We start from the raw sequence: 26739 nt of genomic DNA on the forward strand, positions 1-26739 counted from the left end.
AAATATGTTTGGTCTTCACTGTTAAATATGTTTGGTCTTCACTGTTAAATATGTTTGGTCTTCACTCTTAATAAATATGTTTGGTCTTCACTGTTAAATATGTTTGGTCTTCACTGTTAAATATGTTTGGTCTTCACTGTTAAATATGTTTGGTCTTCGCTGTTAAATATGTTTGGTCTCCACTGTTAAATATGTTTGGTCTTCACTGTTAAATATGTTTGGTCTTCACTGTTAAATATGTTTGGTCTTCACTCTTAATAAATATGTTTGGTCTTCACTCTTAATAAATATGTTTGGTCTTCACTCTTAATAAATATGTTTGGTCTTCACTGTTAAATATGTTTGGTCTCCACTGTTAAATATGTTTGGTCTTCACTGTTAAATATGTTTGGTCTTCACTGTTAAATATGTTTGGTCTTCACTGTTAAATATGTTTGGTCTTCACTCTTAATAAATATGTTTGGTCTTCACTGTTAAATATGTTTGGTCTTCACTGTTAAATATGTTTGGTCTCCACTGTTAAATATGTTTGGTCTCCACTGTTAAATATGTTTGGTCTCCACTGTTAAATATGTTTGGTCTCCACTGTTAAATATGTTTGGTCTTCACTCTTAATAAATATGTTTGGTCTTCACTCTTAATAAATATGTTTGGTCTTCACTCTTAAATATGTTTGGTCTTCACTCTTAATAAATATGTTTGGTCTTCACTCTTAAATATGTTTGGTCTTCACTCTTAAATATGTTTGGTCTTCACTCTTAAATATGTTTGGTCTCCACTGTTAAATATGTTTGGTCTCCACTGTTAAATATGTTTGGTCTCCACTGTTAAATATGTTTGGTCTTCACTGTTAAATATGTTTGGTCTTCACTCTTAATAAATATGTTTGGTCTTCACTCTTAAATATGTTTGGTCTTCACTGTTAAATATGTTTGGTCTCCACTGTTAAATATGTTTGGTCTCCACTGTTAAATATGTTTGGTCTTCACTCTTAAATATGTTTGGTCTTCACTCTTAAATATGTTTGGTCTTCACTGTTAAATATGTTTGGTCTCCACTGTTAAATATGTTTGGTCTCCACTGTTAAATATGTTTGGTCTTCACTGTTAAATATGTTTGGTCTTCACTCTTAAATATGTTTGGTCTTCACTCTTAATAAATATGTTTGGTCTTCACTCTTAATAAATATGTTTGGTCTTCACTGTTAAATATGTTTGGTCTTCGCTGTTAAATATGTTTGGTCTTCACTGTTAAATATGTTTGGTCTTCACTCTTAAATATGTTTGGTCTTCACTCTTAAATATGTTTGGTCTTCACTGTTAAATATGTTTGGTCTTCACTGTTAAATATGTTTGGTCTTCACTGTTAAATATGTTTGGTCTTCACTGTTAAATATGTTTGGTCTTCGCTGTTAAATATGTTTGGTCTTCACTGTTAAATATGTTTGGTCTTCACTGTTAAATATGTTTGGTCTTCACTGTTAAATATGTTTGGTCTTCGCTGTTAAATATGTTTGGTCTTCACTCTTAAATATGTTTGGTCTTCACTCTTAAATATGTTTGGTCTTCACTCTTAAATATGTTTGGTCTTCACTGTTAAATATGTTTGGTCTTCACTGTTAAATATGTTTGGTCTTCACTCTTAAATATGTTTGGTCTTCACTCTTAAATATGTTTGGTCTTCACTCTTAAATATGTTTGGTCTTCGCTGTTAAATATGTTTGGTCTTCACTCTTAAATATGTTTGGTCTTCACTCTTAAATATGTTTGGTCTTCACTGTTAAATATGTTTGGTCTTCACTGTTAAATATGTTTGGTCTTCGCTGTTAAATATGTTTGGTCTTCACTCTTAAATATGTTTGGTCTTCACTCTTAAATATGTTTGGTCTTCACTCTTAAATATGTTTGGTCTTCGCTGTTAAATATGTTTGGTCTTCACTCTTAAATATGTTTGGTCTTCACTCTTAAATATGTTTGGTCTTCACTCTTAAATATGTTTGGTCTTCACTCTTAAATATGTTTGGTCTTCACTCTTAAATATATATTACAATTAGTTTTATTTTCAGTGATAGAAATATCACTTGCTGTCTTATGTAATCTACTCTTTGTATTAATGTCTTGATGTATCATTGAATGTATTCCAGAGTTTTCGTACTCTGGCAGCCCGGCCCTGGGCCATGATTGTTTGGTACTCTCCTGGTCAACAAGGCTGTTCCTGCTCTCGGTCCGCTGGCCCACATATTCATCACAGCCTTTTGAAGTAATGCAAGTTCTTAACATTACTAGGGCCATGACGCCGACCATTGTGGCAACTCGCTGGTTAATGGTCCAAGTCGGACCGAAACGTTGTCGTAAGCTCCTCTCTATGTGCGGGTTATTTGTGTATTGTTCCAGTCATGGTATTGTACCATTTTGTTCTTCACTGATGACAGTTTCCACTGTTCTTACTTTGCTATCAGACAGAAAGTCTATAATTTACACCTGGTTGTTTACTCTTGTTGTGTGTGTCTTAGTTGCCAGAGTATTATTGCAGGGGAAACTACCATAAGCTTAATGGAAATCGAAGCACAATCTGCCTGTGATTGTGTTGGTAAAGGTGGTTGTTTGCTGTGGATAGTGGATATGGGTGGTAGTGGTGAGGGTGGTGGTGGTGAGGGTGGTGAGGGTGGTGGTGGTGGTGGTGGTGAGGGTGGTGGTGGTGGTGGTGGTGGTGGTGGTGAGGGTTGTGGTGGTGGTGGTGGTGGTGAGGGTGGTGGTGGTGGTGGTGGTGGTGGTGGTGGTGAGGGTGGTGGTGAGGGTGGTGGTGGTGGTGGTGGTGAAGTCGAGTGTTGGTGGGCGTGGATTGTGATACTCGTTAAAATGTGTTTAAGGTTACCAAAGCACCTCACCACTGGCCTTCACAGGGGGATTTCCACGTGTGTACTCACCTAGTTGAGGTTGCAGGGGTCGATTCCGAGCCCCTGGCCTGTGTTAGTTACCATTTGGTCCTAGGCACATGTACTCACCTAGTTGTACTCACCTAGTTGAGGTTGCGGGGGTCGAGTCCGAGCTCCTGGCCCCGCCTCTTCACTGTGTGTGTGTGTGTGTGTGTGTGTGTGTGTGTGTGTGTGTGTGTGTGTATGTGTGTGTATGTGTGTGTATGTTTGTGTGTGCGCGCGTGTGTGCGTGTGTGTGTGTGTGTGTGACTATTTGTGGTGGTTGTAGGGGTCGAATTTCAGCTTCTAACATGACCCTTTGCTGGGGTCACTAACTGTCCTAGCCTTCTGAGACCTGTCATACCCTTTTTTAAAGCTGTGTATACTTTTTTCCTCTACCATTTTGTCTAATTCCAGTTTCATTCAGTCAGTATACTGGTGCGTGGGGTACTGGGTGTAGCAGTGTACTGGTGGATGTGACTGTACTGGTGAGTAGGGTACTGGGTATGACAGTGTACCGGTAGGTGGGGGTAGTGGGTGTGACAGTGTACCGGTAGGTGGGGTACTGGGTGTGACAGTATACTGGTGGGTGGGGTACTGGGTGTGACAGTGTACTGGTGGGTGGGGTACTGGGTGTGACAGTATACTGGTGGGTGGGGTACTGGGTGTGGGAATGTGGCACTGGGTATCTTGGCAGGTGGTGGTGACCTCTTTACCAAATTTTGTTGTGTCGCCAGCCCTGGTACGCCCACACACGCCTCAGTACGCCCACACACGCCTCAATACGCCCACACACGCCTCATCACGCCTGTGTTATGCAATGTAACAAAGTTACAATACTTCTTGTAGGTATTAAATGTGATGAATGGTTTTGAAAACCGACAAGTTGAAGAATTGAGACGCTTATCAAGATCCCATGGGTTCTTAATACAAAGAATTCTTCAACACTGTCCAATATATGGACGAAGACCTATACTTACACTAGTAGATGGTCCCACTGTGATTCCCCCGCCTCCTCCTCCTCCCACTCACCTGACTGCAGTATATAAGCCACCTCTCTGACCCTATGCTGTACTTCCTACAAGAGTGATGCACTGAACACATCGATTCCAGGCTGAGGGACTGATTACCTCAAACTACTTCTCTCCCTATACCTTCCTGCTTTGTACTGGACTGATGAAGCCACTGTGTGGCGAAACGTTTATTCAGTAAAGATTCTCATATGTTGCATAAGTGTCTCAATTCTTCAGGTATTAAATGGTTAGAGGAGCGAAAGAAGGAGCTAGTAGAGTGTAGTGGAGGAGGAGGAAGGAGGGGGAAGGAAGGAAGGAAGGAAGGAAGGAAGCAGGCAAGCGTAGGAAGGAGAAAAGGAAAGATTCATATTTAGCCACCGAAGTGGCTAGTTTGTTGTGTATTCCATTTCCATCCTGTGGATAATAGCACAGTAACTCATGGATACACAGTAGGCCTAGGACCTAGGCCCCCAAAAGGGTTAACAGGAATACATCTGGATTTATACCTAAAGTTCATTTATCTGTTACAAGCAAATTTAGGAAATTTGCTAAATATATCAGGTATCTTATTTTCATTAATAAGAAATCTTGACATGTCACATACCATCTCTATATTCGTCAATAAGTGTACAGTCAAGAACATAGTGTTGAAGATAGTGACCGTAGGACTGGCCACATACTTTGCATCTGGTTTGGTCATCAGTCGTGTACCTGGCGCTGTCAGAAGTACTTGTAGCCAATCCTAAGCCTGGCTAGTTTCATCAGTCAGTCTGTTTACATTGCACATTACTCCATAAACGTACTTATCTACGTTCATGGTATCATAGTGGGTTATAAATCTGCGTTCATGGTATCATAGTCTGTTATAGATCAGCGTTCATGGTATCATAGTGGGTTATAGATCTGCGTTCATGGTATCATAGTGGGTTATAGATCTGCGTTCATGGTATCATAGTGGGTTATAGATCTGCGTTCATGGTATCATAGTGGGTTATAGATCTGCGTTCATGGTATCATAGTGGGTTATAGATCAGCGTTCATGGTATCATAGTGGGTTATAGATCTGCGTTCATGGTATCATAGTGGGTTATAGATTGCGTTCATGGTATCATAGTGGGTTATAGATCAGCGTTCATGGTATCATAGTGGGTTATAGATCTGCGTTCATGGTATCATAGTGGGTTATAGATCAGCGTTCATGGTATCATAGTGGGTTATAGATCTGCGTTCATGGTATCATAGTGGGTTATAGATTGCGTTCATGGTATCATAGTGGGTTATAGATCAGCGTTCATGGTATCATAGTGGGTTATAGATCAGCGTTCATGGTATCATAGTGGGTTATAGATCAGCGTTCATGGTATCATAGTGGGTTATAGATCTGCGTTCATGGTATCATAGTGGGTTATAGATTGCGTTCATGGTAGCATAGTGGGTTATAGATCTGCGTTCATGGTATCATAGTGGGTTATAGATCAGCGTTCATGGTATCATAGTGGGTTATAGATCTGCGTTCATGGTATCATAGTGGGTTATAGATTGCGTTCATGGTATCATAGTGGGTTATAGATCAGCGTTCATGGTATCATAGTGGGTTATAGATCTGCGTTCATGGTATCATAGTGGGTTATAGATCAGCGTTCATGGTATCATAGTGGGTTATAGATCTGCGTTCATGGTATCATAGTGGGTTATAGATTGCGTTCATGGTATCATAGTGGGTTATAGATCAGCGTTCATGGTATCATAGTGGGTTATAGATCAGCGTTCATGGTATCATAGTGGGTTATAGATCAGCGTTCATGGTATCATAGTGGGTTATAGATCTGCGTTCATGGTATCATAGTGGGTTATAGATTGCGTTCATGGTAGCATAGTGGGTTATAGATCTGCGTTCATGGTATCATAGTGGGTTATAGATCAGCGTTCATGGTATCATAGTGGGTTATAGATCTGCGTTCATGGTATCATAGTGGGTTATAGATTGCGTTCATGGTATCATAGTGGGTTATAGATCTGCGTTCATGGTATCATAGTGGGTTATAGATCAGCGTTCATGGTATCATAGTGGGTTATAGATTGCGTTCATGGTATCATAGTGGGTTATAGATCAGCGTTCATGGTATCATAGTGGGTTATAGATTGCGTTCATGGTATCATATTTGGTTATAGAACATCGTTCATGGTATCATAGTGGGTTATAGATCTGCGTTCATGGTATCATAGTGGGTTATAGATCAGCGTTCATGGTATCATAGTGGGTTATAGATCAGCGTTCATGGTATCATAGTGGGTTATAGATCAGCGTTCATGGTATCATAGTGGGTTATAGATCTGCGTTCATGGTATCATAGTGGGTTATAGATCTGCGTTCATGGTATAGTGGGTTATAGATCAGCGTTCATGGTATAGTGGGTTATAGATCTGCGTTCATGGTATCTTAGTGGGTTATAGATCAGCGTTCATGGTATCATAGTGGGTTATAGATCTGCGTTCATGGTATCATAGTGGGTTATAAATCTGCGTTCATGGTATAGTGGGTTATAGATCAGCGTTCATGGTATCATAGTGGGTTATAAATCTGCGTTCATGGTATCATAGTGGGTTATAATTGCGGAGAAAGGGAAGAAACAATAAAAATTTAATAAAATATGCTGGACTTGGGTAACTTTATTAGCGAAACGTTTCGCCTGCGTAGTAGACTTCTTGAATCAAATACAGAGGTGAATTATATTAGAGACAGTGGAAGAGGAATGAGAACATTTAAATGTTTATTTGCTTAGCTTTGAGTGACGATAATCAGTCCCTCAGGCTGAGGGACTGATCACGTTTAATCATGACTGAGGGACTGACCACCTTCAATCAGAACTGAGGGGCTGACCACCTTCTGTCAAGACTAAGGGACTGACCACCTTCTGTCAAGACTGAGGGACTGACCACCTTCTGTCAAGACTGAGGGACTGACCACCTTCTGTCAAGACTGAGGGACTGACCACCTTCTGTCAAGACTGAGGGGCTGACCACTTTCTGTCAAGACTGAGGGGCTGACCACCTTCTGTCAAGACTGAGGGACTGTCCACTTAGAATTACCTCTTCGCTTTCACTGTCTCCAGTATTAAAAGTCACTCCGTTATTCGAGTGAAAAATGTTATTGCTGTTCTTGCTGCTGAACAGCGGTTTAGTGCCGATGAAGGTAGCGTAGGTAGCAATGATACGGCCGTGGACTAGTTTGGCTTTAATTGGATAGGAGTGAGTACACAACGGGCAGTGTGAGGGAGAGCACTTGTGCCTATCAAGAGGGTCGGCCTAGGAGTGAGAGCGAATGGGCTCAGCCTCCCACTGACCTGGGTGAGCCTACAGAGGGCAGCACTTAACTAGTCAGAACAGACGGCTAGGCTGTGTGTTCTGACAGTACAGGCTGTCTACAAAAACCCTGCTGCGCGGACGATACCTTTCGTCAGTAATGATACCCAAATGTTGCACATGTGTCTTCTTCATCAACAAAAACACCCAAGTGTTGCACATGTGTCATATTCTTCAGCTTGTTGGTACTGTATGATATTAATATGATAAAAGGTCGGGAGGGGAGGGAATGGAGGAAAAATGAAGGGGGAGGGAAGGAAGGGAGGTAGGGAGGGTGTTGACTAATTTTCCCACATGTCTTGTGGCACTCAGATAGGCACTGCCATTAAACATGGCAGTGAGTACAACTGTGTAGGATGGCCCTGACAACGTTGGCGCTAAATGGTGGTGCAGGTGGTGGAACCAGAAGTTGGTACAGGTACAGGTGTTGGAACCGGATAGTGGTACAGGTGGTGCAGCCAGGTAGTGGTACATCTGCCAGAATTAGAAGGTGGTACAGGTAGTGGTAGCAACGATACATTTTATAATTGGGGCCATTTTCTCTCTCTCTCTCTCTCTCTCTCTCTCTCTCTCTCTCTCTCTCTCTCTCTCTCTCTCTCTCTCTCTCTCTCTCTCTCACACACACACACACACACACACACACACACACACACACACACACACACACACACACACACACACACACACACACACACACGCTGTAATATCCATCAGGGAATATATAATCAGCATTGTAAATCTTGTTCTTAGTTTCCACTATATCAAACATACCGTATATTAACATAGTTCTTCAAGTGAGAACTATGGTTGCATCTCCTGGGTTTATGTATCGGGTTTGTATTGATCCAAGTTATTTTGGTTTATGTGGTGGTTGATCCGAGGAGTAGCAGGTGTGGTAGTATGCTACAAGTACTACCTTCCGGGTGTTTTTCAGTTTGTCTAGTTTGTGTATTGTGTCTACAATTTTGGGTTTATAACCCGGAATAATCCAAGAAAAACTTGCTTATTTTGAGTGCCCTTTCCCAGTGGAGATAAATGGTATACAATACCCACACGATGGAAAAACGGAGACAGATGCAGTATAATGTGATTCTTTACTGACAACGTTTCGCGCACACAGTGGGCAAGTCCAACTCGCATCCATCCTTGTACCTCCCTAACCTATATATATTTTAAAGGTACCCAGAGTTCTCGCCTGAGTGTGTCTACCTGACACTGTTTTACTCATCTACAACTATATTGCCAAACCTCTACTTTTCTGTATTCTTACTAAATGTAAAATTGTTCATCTTGAGGTCATTGCTGCGAGTCCTCTCTTGGTTAGATGTTTTTCAACAGCTTATTTATATCACTTTTATTAATTCCGGGGACAACAGTTGTTAAGAGACTTGCCCATACGTTTCTCCACTCCCAGGATTTGACCCGAGTCTTCTCAGTTGTGAGCCAAACACGCCACCAGCGAGCTGCCGTGTACCCTCCACTTCCACACTTCCTGGCCAAGGTCATTCCATTTCCTGACCACCCTGAGGCGCAAGTATTTCCTGAAATCCCTCCTGCTCCTTCCATCTATGGTCACATGGACCCCGATCCCCGTTTCTCCCTGCCTGGTCTGTCCAGGTTTTTGTCTACTAAACTCTTATATCTCCTCTAGTTACTCCTCTCTTGTAAGACGCATGCGCAAAACTTAGGTATCTTTATTCCGAAACGTTGAGTACAGAGGTGGCAGCAGAAGCAGTAGAGGTGTAAAGACGATGTAAGGTGTCCCGTAGCTGGATCACTAGCGTACTCAGCTCACACACTGAGGTCCGGAGTTCGAATCTCCGGTACTGCTGGATGACATTAGGACGTGTTTCCATAAGACACTTGTTATCCTTGTTCACCCATCAGTATAAAATGGGTACCTGGGTGTTAGTGGACTGGTGTGGGTCGCATCCTGGGGCAAAACTGACCTAATTTGCCCGAAATGCTCAGCACAAGTGGCTTTCTATATAGTAGTATGTCATTGATGTTAGCTACGGTCTGTATACCTTGTACATGTCTGTTGTGAGTGAGACGAATCTACAGTACCGTCTCATGTACATACAACCCACATACTGTATACTCATGTACTCTTTACCCAGGTAGATCTGTTTGTGACTTGATAAAGTCCACTGTGTGGGCGAAACGTTGTCAACAAAGGATTGCATTATACTACATTTGTGTCTATTTTTCCAGTGTTGCTTTAGGAAGCAGGTTGACTTACATCTGCCTAGGAGGAAAACTAAGAGGGGCGAGGACCACGTGGCTGGTTCTAGCGAGGGTGAGGCTGGGGAAGAGGGGTAGATGCGTGGGGAGAGGAGAGTTGTGGGTGATAGGTGGTGGGATGGAGGAACGGGAGAGACATTTACTGTCGGGGGAAGAGAAGGTTTTGTAGTCCCGGAAGCTTGCAGAGGTGTGCCTGTGAGGGGTTACCTGGAGGTTATTCCGGGGATCAACGCCCCCGCGGCCCGGTCCATGACCAGGCCTCCCGATGGATCAGGGCCTGATCAACTAGGCTGTTACTGCTGGCCGCACGCAGTCCAACGTACGAGCCACAGCCCGGCTGATCCGGCACTGACTTTAGGTATCTGTCCAGCTCTCTCTTGAAGGCAGCCAGGGGTTTATTGGCAATTCCCCTAATGCTTGATGGGAGGCTGTTGAACAGTTTTGGGCCCCGGACACTTATGGTGTTTTCCCTTAGTGTACCAATGGCGCCCCTACTTTTTATTGGGGGCATTTTGCATCGCCTGCCCAGTCTTTTACTTTCGTAGGGAGTGATTTCTGTGTGCAGATTTGGGACCATTCCTTCCAAGATTTTCCAAGTGTAGATTATGATATATCTCTCCCTCCTGCGTTCCAACGAGTACAAGTCAAGTGCTTCCAAGCGGTCCCAGTAGTTAAGGTGCTTGACAGAACTTATACCCGCAGTAAAGGATCTCTGTACACTCTCTAGATCTGCGATTTCACCTGATTTGTATGGAGATGTTAATGTACAGCAGTATTCAGGAAGATTACTCTCTCTCTCTCTCTCTCTCTCTCTCTCTCTCTCTCTCTCTCTCTCTCTCTCTCTCGGGTGAATTGTTTTAGTCTGGTCACTGACCATCAGTATTGGTTCACCTGTTTCACTCAGTGGCTAGTACACTCTTCTCCCCTCCCTCCCTCCCTCCCTCCCTCCCTCCCTCCTTCCCCTCCCCACTCCTATTCTTTCCCCCTCCATTCCCCTCTCATCTATCATTGACATTTTCTCTCTTCCCATTACCTTTGTAAATTGTGAGTTCATTACCTTTGTAAATTGTGAGTTCATTGCCTCTGTAACTTGCTCAGCTATCAAAACTTTGGAGTCCAGTCCCTGGACCAATTATGTACCTCTGTAATCTTTTGACTACCGCCCACAGGATGGGTATGGGGTGCATAATAAACATATTAAACTAACTAAAACCCCACACCATTATTTTTATATGCCTATTGCTTGTTCATACGTTAATCCTTTGTTTTTCTTTTATTCATCCCTGACTTCTTCTCTCCTCTTCTCTTTCCTCCCGTTTTATGAACCTCTCTTCCTTTCCTTCCCTCTTATCAGCCTCTCTTCCTTTCCACTCCTCTTATCAACCTCTCTTCCTTTCCACTCCTCTTATCAACCTCTCTTTCCTCCGCTCTTATCCACTACAAACAACCTGGTATAATTTTATTGTATTTTGTTAAAAAAGTTTAGTGATAGTCGCCGTAGTTTGTTGCTGTGTGTGTCATTTTACAGTGCAGGAGCAGCAGGAAAGGGAAAGATGTTGATGGTGGACAAGAGGAGAGTAAGATGTAGATGGTGGGTAGTAGTAGGAGAAGGGCAAGAAGGATAGGTATAGACGATGGTCAGGGGGAGAAGAATGGGATGGGCAAGTGGGAAAGATGGTTGGAGGTAGAGGAGAAAATATATCGGTCCACGTGGAGGTTATTCCTAGACCTGGGAGCAAGCCATTCACCAGAAGGTCTCAGCCGAGGGGCAGGAGAGAGAGAGAGAGAGAGAGAGAGAGAGAGACTATGGTCTCTGGTCAGCATTATGTTAATATGGGAGCTGTGGTAAGAATGTGTAAGGTCTGGGAATGAGATGGATATCCTACGAGTGAAATTTGACTCCAAAATGTCAGTGAAGAACCACATAGTAAATCTTGTAAGCAAGGCATCCAAGAAGCTAACATCATCAAGGTGTATGTCCTATCTGCTTAACAGTAAACTGCAAAGCTCTGTATGATGCACAAGTACGCTCACACCTTAATTATGCTCCACTTTCTTGGATTGCCTGTCTCCTCGTCTCATCTACAACTCTAGACAGAATAGAGAACCGAGCGAGAAGACTTATTAGGCTAGACCCAGGCTGGATACGTCTGTCATTCCAGCAAAACCTTAAACACCTGAGAGATGAGGGTGACCTTATTGTATTATACAAGGTCAGTATTGTCAAGGTACCACACTTGGCTACACTTTGTCGACAGGCAGATGACAGCTTGTATACCACAAGACGGGCAGCAAGAAGGCAGCTTGTATACCACAAGACGGGCAGCAAGATTTGTCAAGAACGTTATTTCATCCAAGATCATTCCTAGAATGACTCGAGTCTGGAACATGTTCGTACATCATAACAACGTTGATAAAGTTAGTTAACCACATAAAATCTCTGGCTGACATCTGGCTCCAATTTTATTCTGTTCCCTATTTGTGTCTCATAACAGTAAAAGGCTTTCAAATTAGCATAGGTAGGTAACAGCTTTTAACTTGTAAATAAAGGGGGAAACTTTTACCCTAACACGGTAACTACCCTTGAGTGCAAAAAAAAGAGTGAAAGAGAGAGAAAGAGAGATAGAGGGAGAGAGAGGGACGATGTTGTGAAGGGAGAATAAAGGTGGCTTGAGGGGACCTCCTTAGGCCCGGCAGAAACAAAATACGTGAAAAAATGTGTGCATGTGTGTGTGTTAGTGTGTCGGTTTGTGTACACTAGTTCCGTATTGGCCAGTGACCAGACACGCGTGTACCTGTGCAATTGTTGTTCTTATACATGTTCCTGGTGGTGGCTAGTATCTGCAGATATCCAGGTGACTATCCATGCACCTAACTCCACTAGTACTCTGCTTCACCTCTATATATGATGTATCCTGTTGAGGAATTATACACTGTGCAACACCTGGCTGTCATTATTTTGAAGATGTTTCGCCTACCAGTGACTTTATAAGTTCAATAGGTTATAAATGACCATAATTTTTAAAGGGGTGGACCGGTAAGCCAGCGGAAGGCCTCGGTCAGATGACCAAAAGCTCCAAAGGCGGGTCATCATCTGACTAAGACCCGCGTCAGGAAACATTTGTCCTGTTTCCTGACGAACCTTACCTAACCTAACCTATAAGTTCAATGAAGAGATTATATAGTGCAAACAATAGAAGATGAGGTAGGTTAGGTTAGGTAAGGTTCGTCAGGAAACAGGAAAAGTATGTCTTGACGCGGGTCTTAGCCAGATGATGACCCACCGTTGGAGCTTTTGGTCATCTGACCGAGACCTTCAGCTGGCTTACCACTCCACCCCTTTAAAAACTGTGGTTATAGTTATAACCATTTTGATTAATAAGATAAGGTAATCAGTCCCACAGCCTTGAAGGTGTTGTGGACGTTAGTCTTGCTGAAAGAGAAGTCAGTCTGTATTCTTTGATACTCTTTATATATCTGCAGTGGTCAAGGTCTCAGGTGTCGTAAGTGTATACTTGGATACATGTACATATGTATACATAGTTTAAAATAGTTTGCAGTGGAGGTATATGAATGAAGGTGAGGTTTGCGTGTGTCAGGAGGAATGGTTTGTTTACATGTGGATAGTTATGGGGAAGATGGCCCCCGGGGCCCACTCCCACACCAGGTTGTCGAGGTGTTGCTTTTAAAATCTCCGTACCTTAATTAAGGTGTTGTCGCCCTCGACCACGAGGACGACAACTGCCTGTGCGGAAATCGTCCTCAAGAAAATACTTTGGTCTGCATTTTACTTGTTATTGTTGATTTGGATGTGCGTAACAGCCAAGCTGTCTGCATGCATCTCTTGTGTCGTCTCTCTCTCTCTCTCTCTCTCTCTCTCTCAAAAGTAAGGTGCACACCTCAGGGGAGGGTGCACACTTCAAAAAAAAAAAAAAAATTAGTCTGGGCAGTTTGTGAGAAGATAGAATATATTATGGACATTTTTAAATTCTTAAGCAGAGAAAATATATCAAGAAAGTTTTCATGATGTGGCAAAACCAACATATTCTTGGTTGAGTATATTTCTTTGTCCTTTTTTTTTTTTTAAATTGTAAAATTCACTTGTAGCAATTTTGAAATCTTTGTCAATTTTATTTGGACATTCTAGATCATAAATCTTCAATATTTCTTCGTCTATCAACTCTAGGCTGGAAATGTTGAGGGTTCTCAAGAACAGGATGACTCGAGTATGGAACACATTTGTACAGCATAATGATGTCAACGAGATAAAGTCAGTTGATCAAATGAAAATGCTGGCCCACAGATGGCTCCAACTTCATCCTGTTCCCTACTTGTATGTCTCATAACAATAAAAATGCTTTCAAATGAGCTGATGTAGGTAACAGCTCTTAGCTTGCCAATAAAGTTGGGAATCCTTAACCTGTAAATAGCTTGTCAATAAAGCTAGGGATCCTTAACCTTGTCAAACCCTGTGTAAAAAAAAAAAAAAAAAACATGAAGGAGAATACAGAACATACCACTCTGTGATGGCGTGGAGAATAACGTACACAAGACCAGTTGTTGGTTTTCTGTATATTTTTAATTTAAATTCTTGGTTTCTCTTAATAGTTAAAACATCTAAAAAAAGGCAGTGAGTTATATCATTCAAACTCAGCAGTAAACTAATGGATGGAGGTAAACTATTTAAGTAGGAAATGGTTTATATCTTTATTCTTGGCTATTAAACACACAACATTATCAGGAAGAATTCTCTTAAGCAGTCTTGTTTCAAAAAAATTCTTATACAAATTGTTAAGGATTGGTTAGAGAGTGTTCCCCATTGCCATGCAAATCTTCGCTTGTCCTGTTGTTTTTGTTATTCCTTGATAATTTGAGAAATCAGAAAAGCGCTTAGAATTTCACTTAATTTTTCACTGTGGATATTTTTGCATATTGCGATATCACTTTACTGTAATCTTAATACATATATATATATATATATATATATATATATATATATATATATATATATATATATATATATATATATATATATGTATATATATATATATATATATATATATATATATATATATATATATATATATATATATATATATATATATATATATATATATATATATAATGTGTTTGTGTGTGTGGAAGAAGTGAATGTTTTCAGATACTTGGGAGTTGACGTGTCGGCGGATGGATTTATGAAGGATGAGGTTAATCATAGAATTGATGAGGGAAAAAAGGTGAGTGGTGCGTTGAGGTATATGTGGAGACAAAAAATGTTATCTATGGAGGCAAAGAAGGGAATGTATGAAAGTATAGTAGTACCAACACTCTTATATGGATGTGAAGCTTGGGTGGTAAATGCAGCAGCGAGGAGACGGTTGGAGGCAGTGGAGATGTCCTGTTTAAGGGCAATGTGTGGTGTAAATATTATGCAGAAAATTCGGAGTGTGGAAATTAGGAGAAGGTGTGGAGTTAATAAAAGTATTAGTCAGAGGGCAGAAGAGGGGGTTGTTGAGGTGGTTTGGTCATTTAGAGAGAATGGATCAAAGTAGAATGACATGGAGAGCGTATAAATCTGTAGGGGAAGGAAGACGGGGTAGGGGTCGTCCTCGAAAAGGTTGGAGGGAGGGGGTAAAGGAGGTGTTGTTGGTGAGGGGTTTGGATTTCCAGCAAGCGTGCGTGAGCGTGTTAGATAGAAGTGAATGGAGACAAATGGTTTTTGGGACCTGACGATCTGTTGGAGTGTGAGCAGGGTAATATTTAGTGAAGGGATTCAGGGAAACCGGTTATTTTATATAACCGGACTTGAGTCCTGGAAATGGGAAGTACAATGCCTGCACTCTAAAGGAGGGGTTTGGAATATTGGCAGTTTGGAGGGATATGTTGTGTATTTTTACACGTATATACTTCTAAATTGTTGTATTCTGGGCGCCTCTGCAAAGCAGTGATTATGTGTGAGTGAGGTGAAAGTGTTGAATGATGATGAAAGTATTTTCTTTTTGGAGATTTTCTTTCTTTTTGGGTCACCCTGCCTCGGTGGGAGACGGCCGACTTGTTGAATAATATATATATATATATATATATATATATATATATATATATATATATATATATATATATATATATATATATATATATTATAATGCGTGTGATGTTATTCTAAACATCGTTCGAGTATTTGTTATTGCTTAAGAGTTGTAATTATTGCAGTAATAGTTGCTTCAGTATTTGAGTGCTGGTGTTAGTGTGAGTGGCTTGGGTGATGACTGGTTAAAGTACTAGGTGGTATAACATGTATAACAGTTATTGTGAGTGCTGGAGTGGTCACTGTTAGTATTGGGAGTGAGGGCTGGCAAGACTTAGTGCCAGGGGGGGGCGGTTGAGAAGCAGCAGTTGGCACTGCCTGCCAAGACCGTGGCTCTTGTCAGTGTTACTTGTGGAAGGTGCCCGCGCGGATCACGCCCTCACATACGGTGCCATGGATACCCTAGGTGGGGTGCTGATTGTGTTACCTGTGTGTGTGGCCCTAGGTGTGGCGGTGATGAAGCGGCCAGTGTGCACTACCACTGGAGGAGGCGGATGATACTATTGATGGAGGGGTACATGTGTCGGCGGAGGTAGCTGTGGCGCTGCTGGCACACGAGACCTGTGCCAACCACACAAGTGATGCCACGAACCCTAAAAGAACCACCTGTCTGCCACTAAAGACCTGTTTAAGGTCTGAACTTCCTGACCAAAAGATTGTTATCTACTTGACTATTCCCTCCTGCTGGAACTCACGTACTTTACAAGTTACTGATATCTTAAGAGCAGACAACATAATGCAGCATCTACAACAATAAGATAAGAACAACACAAAGTAACAGCGAATGTAGGAGCATCTCTCTGTGTGTTTGTTGAGAGATTTAGTACAGTTGCTTGTTGTGTTGATGTTGGGTTGTAGAGGCAGCGTTGGTGATGGATGATGTTGCTAAGTTGGAGAGACAGTGTATACCTGGAATCTACCTGAAAAGGGTTTCGGGGGTCAACGCCCCCGCGGCCCGGTCTGCGACCAGACCTGTTGGTGATGATGGATGATGTTGCTAGGTTAGAGAGACAGTGTTAGTGATGGTTGATGTTGCTAGATTGGAGGTACAGCGTTGGTGATGGTTAATGTTGCTGCTAGGTTGGAGAAACAGTGTTAGTGATGGTAGATGATGTTGCTAAGCTGGAGGGAGTGTTGGTGATGGTGGATGATGTTGCTAAGCTGGAGGGAGTGTTGGTGATGGTGGATGATGTTGCAAAGTTGAAGAGACAGTATTGATGATGGTTTTTTTTTTTTTTTTTTTTTTATTCGCCGGTATTCTCCCGGCCCGGGTCTTTTCCAAGTAGTGGTGACCCGGCCTTGGCTCCCTATCTGGGGAGTGTCTCGAGACTTAAGTCTCCCATGGGAGGATTTACAAGTACCCCCTCATCTTTGGGACCAACTCTCCCCAGGCCTAGCCACATTCCCCGCCCTCACGGGGCTCGTAGGGAGAAGCTAGGCCTCTGGTCTGCCATCTGCCCCGCCCTAAAAGGGCTCGTGGGGATGGCAGTCTTATGAGCTGCAGATGGTAGCAAGCTCAGGCTCTTTTTGGTGATGGTGGATGATGTTGCTAGGTTAGAGAGACAGTGTTAGTGATTGTTGATGTTGCTAGATTGGAGTTACAGTGTTGGTGATGGTTAATGTTGCTGCTAGGTTGGAGAAACAGTGTTAGTGATGGTGGATGATGTTGCTAAGTGGTTGGAGAGAGTGTTGATGGTGGATGATGTTGCTAGGTTGGAGAGAGTGTTGGTAATGGTGGGTGATGTTGCTAGGTTGGAGAGAGTGTTGATGGTGGATGATGTTGCTAGGTTGGAGAGAGAGTGTTGATGGTGGATGATGTTGCTAGGTTGGAGAGAGAATGTTGATGGTGGATGATGTTGCTAGGTTGGAGAGAGTGTTGATGGTGGATGATGTTGCTAGGTTGGAGAGTGTTGATGGATGATGATGCTTGGTTGGAGAGTGTTGATGGTGGATGATGTTGCTTGGTTGGAGAGTGTTGATGGTGGATGATGTTGCTAGGTTGGAGAGAGAGTGCTGGTGATGGTGGGTGATGTTGCTAGGTTGGAGAGCGTTGGTGATGGTGAGTGATGTTGCTAGGTTGGAGAGAGAATGTTGGTGACGGTGGATGATCTTGCTAGATTGGAGAGACAGTGTTGGTGAAGGTGGGTGATGTTGCTATGTTGTAGAGACAGTGTTGGTGATGTTGCTAGGTTGTAGACAGGTATTGGATGTTGCTAGGTTGTAGAGACAGTTGGTGGATGTTGCTAGGTTGTAGAGACAGTGATGTTGCTAGGTTGTAGAGACAATGATGTTGCTAGGTTGTAGAGAGAGTTGGTAGATGTTGCTAAGTTGTAGAGACATTGTTGGTGATGATGCTAGGTTGTAGAGAGTGTTGGTGATGCTAGGCTGTAGAGAGTGTTGGTGATGCTAGGTTGTAGAGACAGTGTTGGTGATGCTAGGTTGTAGAGACAGTGTTGGTGATGCTAGGTTGTAGAGACAGTGTTGGTGATGCTAGGTTGTAGAGACAGTGTTGGTGATGCTAGGTTGTAGAGACAGTGTTGGTGATGATGCTAGGTTGTAGAGACTGTTGGTGATGATGCTAGGTTGTAGAGACTGTTGGTGATGCTAGGTTGTAGAGACAGTGTTGGTGATGATACTAGGTTGTAGAGACAGTGTTGGTGGATGATGCTAGGTTGTAGAGACTGTTGGTGATGCTAGGTTGTAGAGCCAGTGTTGGTGATGCTAGGTTGTAGAGACAGTGTTGGTGATGCTAGGTTATAGAGACAGTGTTGGTGATGCTAGGTTGTAGAGACAGTGTTGGTGATGCTAGGTTGTAGAGACAGTGTTGGTGATGCTAGGTTGTAGAGAGAGTTGGTAGATGTTGCTAAGTTGTAGAGACATTGTTGGTGATGATGCTAGGTTGTAGAGAGTGTTGGTGATGCTAGGTTGTAGAGACAGTGTTGGTGATGCTAGGTTGTAGAGACAGTGTTGGTGATGCTAGGTTGTAGAGACAGTGTTGGTGATGCTAGGTTGTAGAGACAGTGTTGGTGATGCTAGGTTGTAGAGACAGTGTTGGTGATGATGCTAGGTTGTAGAGACAGTGTTGGTGATGCTAGGTTGTAGAGACAGTGTTGGTCGATGATGCTAGGTTGTAGAGACTGTTGGTGATGCTAGGTTGTAGAGCCAGTGTTGGTGATGCTAGGTTGTAGAGCCAGTGTTGGTGATGCTAGGTTGTAGAGACAGTGTTGGTGATGCTAGGTTGTAGAGACAGTGTTGGTGATGCTAGGTTGTAGAGACAGTGTTAGTGATGATGCTAAGTTGTAGAGACAGTGTTGGTGATGCTAGGTTGTAGAGACAGGGTTGGTGATGATGCTAGGTTGTAGAGAGTGTTGGTGATGCTAGGTTGTAGAGACAGTGTTGGTGATGCTAGGTTGTAGAGACAGTGTTGGTGATGATGCTAGGTTGTAGACACAGTGTTAGTGATGATGCTAGGTTGTAGAGACAGTGTTGGTGATGATGCTAGGTTGTAGAGACAGTGTTGGTGATGATGCTAGGTTGTAGAGACAGTGTTGATGATGCTAGGTTGTAGAGACAGTGTTGGTGATGCTAGGTTGTAGAGACAGTGTTGATGATGCTAGGTTGTAGAGACAGTGTTGGTGATGCTAGGTTGTAGAGACAGTGTTGATGCTAGGTTGTAGAGACAGTGTTGGTGATGCTAGGTTGTAGAGACAGTGTTGGTGATGATGCTAGGTTGTAGAGACAGTGTTGGTGATGATGCTAGGTTGTAGAGACAGTGTTGGTGATGATGCTAGGTTGTAGAGACAGTGTTGATGATGCTAGGTTGTAGAGACAGTGTTGGTGATGCTAGGTTGTAGAGACAGTGTTGATGATGCTAGGTTGTAGAGACAGTGTTGGTGATGCTAGGTTGTAGAGACAGTGTTGATGCTAGGTTGTAGAGACAGTGTTGGTGATGCTAGGTTGTAGAGACAGTGTTGGTGATGATGCTAGGTTGTAGAGACAGTGTTGGTGATGATGCTAGGTTGTAGAGACAGTGTTGGTGATGATGCTAGGTTGTAGAGACAGTGTTGATGATGCTAGGTTGTAGAGACAGTGTTGGTGATGCTAGGTTGTAGAGACAGTGTTGATGATGCTAGGTTGTAGAGACAGTGTTGGTGATGCTAGGTTGTAGAGACAGTGTTGATGCTAGGTTGTAGAGACAGTGTTGGTGATGCTAGGTTGTAGAGACAGTGTTGGTGATGATGCTAGGTTGTAGAGACAGTGTTGGTGATGATGCTAGGTTGTAGAGACAGTGTTGGTGATGATGCTAGGTTGTAGAGACAGTGTTGATGATGCTAGGTTGTAGAGACAGTGTTAGAGACAGTGTTGATGATGCTAGGTTGTAGAGACAGTGTAGGTTGTGACAGTGTTGATGCTAGGTTGTAGAGACAGTGTTGGTGATGCTAGGTTGTAGAGACAGTGTTGGTGATGATGCTAGGTTGTAGAGACAGTGTTGGTGATGATGCTAGGTTGTAGAGACAGTGTTGGTGATGATGCTAGGTTGTAGAGACAGTGTTGATGATGCTAGGTTGTAGAGACAGTGTTGGTGATGCTAGGTTGTAGAGACAGTGTTGATGATGATGCTAGGTTGTAGAGACAGTGTTGATGATGCTAGGTTGTAGAGACAGTGTTGGTGATGCTAGGTTGTAGAGACAGTGTTGGTGATGCTAGGTTGTAGAGACAGTGTTGATGATGCTAGGTTGTAGAGACAGTGTTGATGATGCTAGGTTGTAGAGACAGTGTTGGTGATGCTAGGTTGTAGAGACAGTGTTGGTGATGCTAGGTTGTAGAGACAGTGTTGATGATGCTAGGTTGTAGAGACAGTGTTGGTGATGATGCTAGGTTGTAGAGACAGTGTTGATGATGCTAGGTTGTAGAGACAGTGTTGGTGATGCTAGGTTGTAGAGACAGTGTTGATGATGCTAGGTTGTAGAGACAGTGTTGGTGATGCTAGGTTGTAGAGACAGTGTTGATGATGCTAGGTTGTAGAGACAGTGTTGGTGATGCTAGGTTGTAGAGACAGTGTTGGTGATGCTAGGTTGTAGAGACAGTGTTGATGATGCTAGGTTGTAGAGACAGTGTTGGTGATGCTAGGTTGTAGAGACAGTGTTGGTGATGCTAGGTTGTAGAGACAGTGTTGGTGATGCTAGGTTGTAGAGACAGTGTTGGTGATGCTAGGTTGTAGAGACAGTGTTGATGATGCTAGGTTGTAGAGACAGTGTTGGTGATGCTAGGTTGTAGAGACAGTGTTGATGATGCTAGGTTGTAGAGACAGTGTTGATGATGCTAGGTTGTAGAGACAGTGTTGGTGATGCTAGGTTGTAGATGATGCTAGGTTGTAGAGACAGTGTTGATGATGCTAGGTTGTAGAGACAGTGTTGGTGATGCTATGTTGTAGAGACAGTGTTGGTGATGCTAGGTTGTAGAGACAGTGTTGATGATGCTAGGTTGTAGATGATGCTAGGTTGTGTTACTTGTGTTGTTAAGGTGAGGAAGGAGTGAAGGCTGGTGTGCTAAAATCCGTATTTCCATATGTTTTTTTTTCCTCCGTGTTTCATTCATTGTTCTCGATGTTCCACTTGCTGTTGTTATCTGTGTTTCTTTGGTTGTTATCCATCTTTCAGTAGTTCTCAGTGTTTCAGTAGTTCTCGATGTTTCAGTGGTTCTCAATGTTTCAGTGGTTGTTCTCAGTGTTTCAGTAGTTCTCGATGTTTCAGTGGTTGTTCTCGATGTTTCAGTGGTTCTCGATGTTTCAATGGTTGTTCTCGATGTTTCAGTAGTTCTCGATGTTTCAGTGGTTCTCGATGTTTCAGTGGTTCTCGATGTTTCAGTAGTTCTCGATGTTTCAGTGGTTCTCAATATTTCAGTGGTTCTCGATGTTTCAGCAGTTGTTCTCGATGTTTCAGTGGTTCTTGATGTTTCCGTGGTTCTCGATGTTTCAGTGGTTGTTCTCGATGTTTCAGTGGTTCTCGATGTTTCAGTGGTTGTTCTTGATCTTTCAGTGTTTGCTGTTCCCAATGTTCCAGTGGTTGTTCTCGATGCTTCAGTGGTTCTCGATGTTTCAGTGGTTCTCGATGTTTCAATGGTTGTTCTTGACGTTTCAGTGGTTGCTCTTGATGTTTCAGTGGTTCTCGATGTTCCAGTGGTTCTCGATGTTTCAGTGGTTCTCGATGTTTCAGCAGTTGTTCTCGATGTTTCAGCAGTTCTCGATGTTTCAGTGGTTCTCGATGTTTGTGGTTGTCCTCAATGTTTCAGTGGTTGTTCTTGATGTTTCAGTGGTTCTCGATGCTTCAGTGGTTCTCGATGTTTCAGTGGTTATCGATGTTTCAGTGGTTCTCGATGTTTCAGTGGTTCTCGATGTTTCAGTGTTTGTTGTTCCCAATGTTCCAGTGGTTGTTCTCGATGCTTCAGTGGTTGTTCTTGATGTTTCAGTGGTTCTCGATGCTTCAGTGGTTGTTTTTGATGTTTCACTGTTGATCCCAATGTTCCAGTGGTTCTCGATGTTTCAGTGGTTGTTCTTGATGTTTCAGTGGTTCTCGATGCTTCAGTGGTTCTCGATGTTTCAGTTCTCGATGTTTCAGTGGTTCTTGATGTTTCAGTGGTTGTTTTCGAGGTTTCAGTTGTCTTGATGTTTCAGTGGTTGTTCTCCAGGTTTCAGTGCTTTTTCTCCAGGTTTCAGTGGTTATTGTTCTCGAAGTTTCAGTGGTTGTTTTCGAGGTTTCATTGGTTGTTCTCCAGGTTTCAGTGGCTATTGTTCTCGAGGTTTCAGTGGTTGTTCTCCAGGTTTCATTGGTTGCTGTTCTCCAGGTTTCATTGGTTGTTCTCCAGGTTTCAGTGGTTATTGTTCTCCAGGTTTCAGTGGTTCTCCAGGTTTCAGTGGTTGTTCTTGAGGTTTCAGTGGTTCTCCAGGTTTCAGTGGTTCTCCAGATTTCACTGGTTGTGTTCCTCCAGGTTTCAGTGGTTGTTCTCCAGGTTTCAGTGGTTGTTCTCCAGGTTTCAATGGTTGTTCTCCAGGTTTCAGTGGTTCTCCAGGTTTCAGTGGTTCTCCAGGTTTCAGTGGTTCTCCAGGTTTCAGTGGTTGTTCTCCAGGCTTCAGTGGTTGTTCTCCAGGCTTCAGTGGTTGTTCCCCAGGTTTCAGTGGTTGTTCTCCAGGTTTCAGTGGTTGTTCTCCAGGTTTCAGTGGTTCTCCAGGTTTCAGTGGTTCTCCAGATTTCAGTGGTTCTCCAGGTTTCAATGGTTCTGCAGGTTTCAGTGGTTCACCAGGTTTCAGTGGTTGTTCTCCAGGCTTCAGTGGTTGTTCTCCAGGTTTCAGTGGTTCTCCAGGTTTCAGTTGTTCTCCAGGTTTCAATTGTTCTCCAGGTTTCAGTTCTCCAGGTTTCAGTGGTTGTTCTGCAGGTTTCAGTGGTTCTCCAGATTTCAGTGGTTGTTCTCCAGGTTTCAGTGGTTGTTCTCCAGGTTTCAGTGGTTCAAGTTTCAGTGGTTCTCCAGGTTTCAGTGGTTGTTGTTCTCCAGGTTTCAGTGGTTCTCCAGGTTTCAGTGGTTCTCCAGGTTTCAGTGGTTCTCCAGATTTCAGTGGTTCTCCAGGTTTCAGTGGTTCTCCAGGTTTCAGTGGCTCTCCAGGTTTCAGTGGTTCTCCAGGTTTCAGTGGTTCTCCAGGTTTCAGTGGTTCTCCAGGTTTCAGTGGTTCTCCAGGTTTCAGTGGTTCTCCAGGTTTCAGTGGTTGTTCTCCAGGTTTCAGTGGTTGTTCTCCAGGTTTCAGTGGTTCTCCAGGTTTCAGTGGTTCTCCAGGTTTCAGTGGTTCTCCAGGTTTCAGTGGTTCTCCAGGTTTCAGTGGTTGTTCTCCAGGTTTCAGTGGTTGTTCTCCAGGTTTCAGTGGTTCTCCAGGTTTCAGTGGTTCTCTAGGTTTCAGTGGTTCTCCAGGTTTCAGTGGTTGTTCTCCAGGTTTCAGTGGTTGTTCTCCAGGTTTCAGTGGTTCTGCAGGTTTCAGTGGTTGTTCTCCAGGTTTCAGTGGTTCTCCAGGTTTCAGTGGTTCTCCAGGTTTCAGTGGCTGTTCTCCAGGTTTCAGTGGTTGTTCTCCAGGTTACAGTGGTGGTTGTCCAGGTTTCAGTGGTTCTTCAGGTTACAGTGGTTGTTCTCCAGGTTTCAGTGGTTCTCCAGGTTTCAGTGATTGTTCTCCAGGTTTCAGTGGTTCTCCAGGTTTCAGTGGTTCTGCAGGTTTCAGTGGTTGCTCTCCAGGTTTCAGTGGTTCTGCAGGTTTCAGTGGTTCTGCAGGTTTCAGTGGTTGTTCTCCAGGTTTCAGTGGTTCTGCAGGTTTCAGTGGTTGTTCTCCAGGTTTCAGTGGTTCTGCAGGTTTCAGTGGTTCTGCAGGTTTCAGTGGTTCTCCAGGTTTCAGTGGTTCTCCAGGTTTCAGTGGTTGTTCTGCAGGTTTTAGTGGTTCTGCAGGTTTCAGTGGTTCTGCAGGTTTCAGTGGTTCTCCAGGTTTCAGTGGTTGTTCTGCAGGTTTCAGTGGTTCTGCAGGTTTCAGTGGTTCTGCAGGTTTCAGTGGTTCTGCAGGTTTCAGTGGTTCTGCAGGTTTCAGTGGTTGTTCTGCAGGTTTCAGTGGTTCTGCAGGTTTCAGTGGTTCTGCAGGTTTCAGTGCTTGTTCTGCAGGTTTCAGTGGTTCTGCAGGTTTCAGTGGTTCTGCAGGTTTCAGTGGTTCTGCAGGTTTCAGTGGTTCTGCAGGTTTCAGTGGTTGTTCTGCAGGTTTCAGTGGTTCTGTAGGTTTCAGTGGTTCTGCAGGTTTCAGTGGTTCTGCAGGTTTCAGTGGTTCTGCAGGTTTCAGTGGTTCTGCAGGTTTCAGTGGTTCTGCAGGTTTCAGTGGTTCTGCAGGTTTCAGTGGTTGTTCTGCAGGTTTCAGTGGTTGTTTTGCAGGTTTCAGTGGTTCTGCAGGTTTCAGTGGTTCTGCAGGTTTCAGTGGTTCTGCAGGTTTCAGTGGTTCTGCAGGTTTCAGTGGTTGTTCTGCAGGTTTCAGTGGTTGTTCTGCAGGTTTCAGTGGTTCTGCAGGTTTCAGTGGTTGTTCTGCAGGTGTCAGTGGTTGTTCTGCAGGTTTCAGTGGTTCTGCAGGTTTCAGTGGTTCTGCAGGTGTCAGTGGTTCTGCAGGTTTCATTGGTTGTTCTGCAGGTTTCAGTGGTTCTGCAGGTTTCAGTGGTTCTGCAGGTGTCAGTGGTTGTTCTGCAGGTTTCAGTGGTTCTGCAGGTTTCAGTGGTTCTGCAGGTTTCAGTGGTTCTGCAGGTTTCAGTGGTTCTGCAGGTTTCAGTGGTTCTGCAGGTGTCAGTGGTTGTTCTGCAGGTTTCAGTGGTTCTGCAGGTTTCAGTGGTTGTTCTGCAGGTTTCAGTGGTTGTTCTGCAGGTTTCAGTGGTTCTGCAGGTGTCAGTGGTTGTTCTGCAGGTTTCAGTGGTTCTGCAGGTTTCAGTGTTTGTTCTGCAGGTTTCAGTGGTTCTGCAGGTGTCAGTGGTTCTGCAGGTGTCAGTGGTTGTTATGCAGGTTTCAGTGGTTGTTCTGCAGGTGTCAGTGGTTGTTCTGCAGGTTTCAGTGGTTGTTCTGCAGGTTTCAGTGGTTCTGCAGGTTTCAGTGGTTCTGCAGGTTTCAGTGGTTCTGCAGGTTTCAGTGGTTGTTCTGCAGGTTTCAGTGGTTGCTCTGCAGGTTTCAGTGGTTCTGCAGGTTTCAGTGGTTCTGCAGGTCTCAGTGGTTGTTCTGCAGGTTTCAGTGGTTGTTCTGCAGGTTTCAGTGGTTCTGCAGGTTTCAGTGGTTGTTCTGCAGGTTTCAGTGGTTCTGCAGGTTTCAGTGGTTCTGCAGGTTTCAGTGGTTCTGCAGGTTTCAGTTCTGCAGGTTTCATTGGTTGTTCTGCAGGTTTCAGTGGTTCTGCAGGTTTCAGTGGTTCTGCAGGTTTCAGTGGTTCTGCAGGTTTCAGTTCTGCAGGTTTCAGTGGTTCTGCAGGTTTCAGTTCTGCAGGTTTCATTGGTTGTTCTGCAGGTTTCAGTGGTTCTGCAGGTTTCAGTTCTGCAGGTTTCAGTGGTTCTGCAGGTTTCAGTTCTGCAGGTTTCAGTGGTTCTGCAGGTTTCAGTTCTGCAGGTTTCAGTGGTTCTGCAGGTTTCAGTGGTTCTGCAGGTTTCAGTGGTTGTTCTGCAGGTTTCAGTGGTTGTTGTGCAGGTTTCAGTGGTTCTGCAGGTTTCAGTGGTTGTGCAGGTTTCAGTGGTTGTGCAGGTTTCAGTGGTTCTGCAGGTTTCAGTGGTTGTTGTGCAGGTTTCAGTGGTTCTGCAGGTTTCAGTGGTTCTGCAGGTTTCAGTGGTTGTTCTGCAGGTTTCAGTGGTTGTTCTGCAGGTGTCAGTGGTTGTTCTGCAGGTGTCAGTGGTTGTTCTGCAGGTTTCAGTGGTTCTGCAGGTTTCAGTGGTTGTTCTGCAGGTTTCAGTGGTTCTGCAGGTTTCAGTGGTTGTTCTGCAGGTTTCAGTGGTTGTTCTGCAGGTTTCAGTGGTTGTTCTGCAGGTGTCAGTGGTGGTTGTGCAGGTGTCAGTGGTTGTTGTGCAGGTTTCAGTGGTTGTGCAGGTTTCAGTGGTTGTTGTGCAGGTTTCAGTGCTTGTTGTGCAGGTTTCAGTGGTTGTTCTGCAGGTGTCAGTGGTTGTTCTGCAGGTGTCAGTGGTTGTTGTGCAGGTTTCAGTGGTTCTACAGGTTTCAGTGGTTCTGCAGGTGTCAGTGGTTGTTCTGCAGGTGTCAGTGGTTGTTGTGCAGGTTTCAGTGGTTCTGCAGGTTTCAGTGGTTGTTCTGCAGGTGTCAGTGGTTGTTGTGCAGGTTTCAGTGGTTGTTGTGCAGGTTTCAGTGGTTGTTGTGCAGGTTTCAGTGGTTGTTCTGCAGGTTTCAGTGGTTCTGCAGGTTTCAGTGGTTCTGCAGGTTTCAGTGGTTCTGCAGGTTTCAGTGGTTGTTCTGCAGGTTTCAGTGGTTGTTCTGCAGGTTTCAGTGGTTCTGCAGGTTTCAGTGGTTGTTCTGCAGGTTTCATTGGTTCTGCAGGTGTCAGTGGTTGTTCTGCAGGTTTCAGTGGTTGTTCTGCAGGT

The 26739-nt window shown here is 43.7% G+C and overlaps 1 protein-coding gene across 9 annotated transcripts in view; it reads left to right on the top strand.

Moving 5' to 3' along the window:
- Pkn (serine/threonine-protein kinase N) overlaps window positions 1-26739 on the top strand; it is a 792491-nt gene that overhangs the window by 383104 nt on the left and 382648 nt on the right. Inside the window, exon 1 of one of the 9 annotated variants that reach the window (XR_011394512.1) lies at window positions 15912-16025. The exons of the other annotated variants lie outside the window; for them this stretch is intronic. The gene's annotated coding sequence lies outside the window, so the exon portion shown is untranslated. Of the gene's footprint in view, window positions 1-15911; window positions 16026-26739 lie in introns of those variants that run through there. 9 annotated transcript variants of the gene reach the window in all.

Source organism: Cherax quadricarinatus, chromosome 88 (assembly GCF_038502225.1).
Source record: "Cherax quadricarinatus isolate ZL_2023a chromosome 88, ASM3850222v1, whole genome shotgun sequence".
NCBI lineage: Eukaryota > Metazoa > Arthropoda > Malacostraca > Decapoda > Parastacidae > Cherax > Cherax quadricarinatus.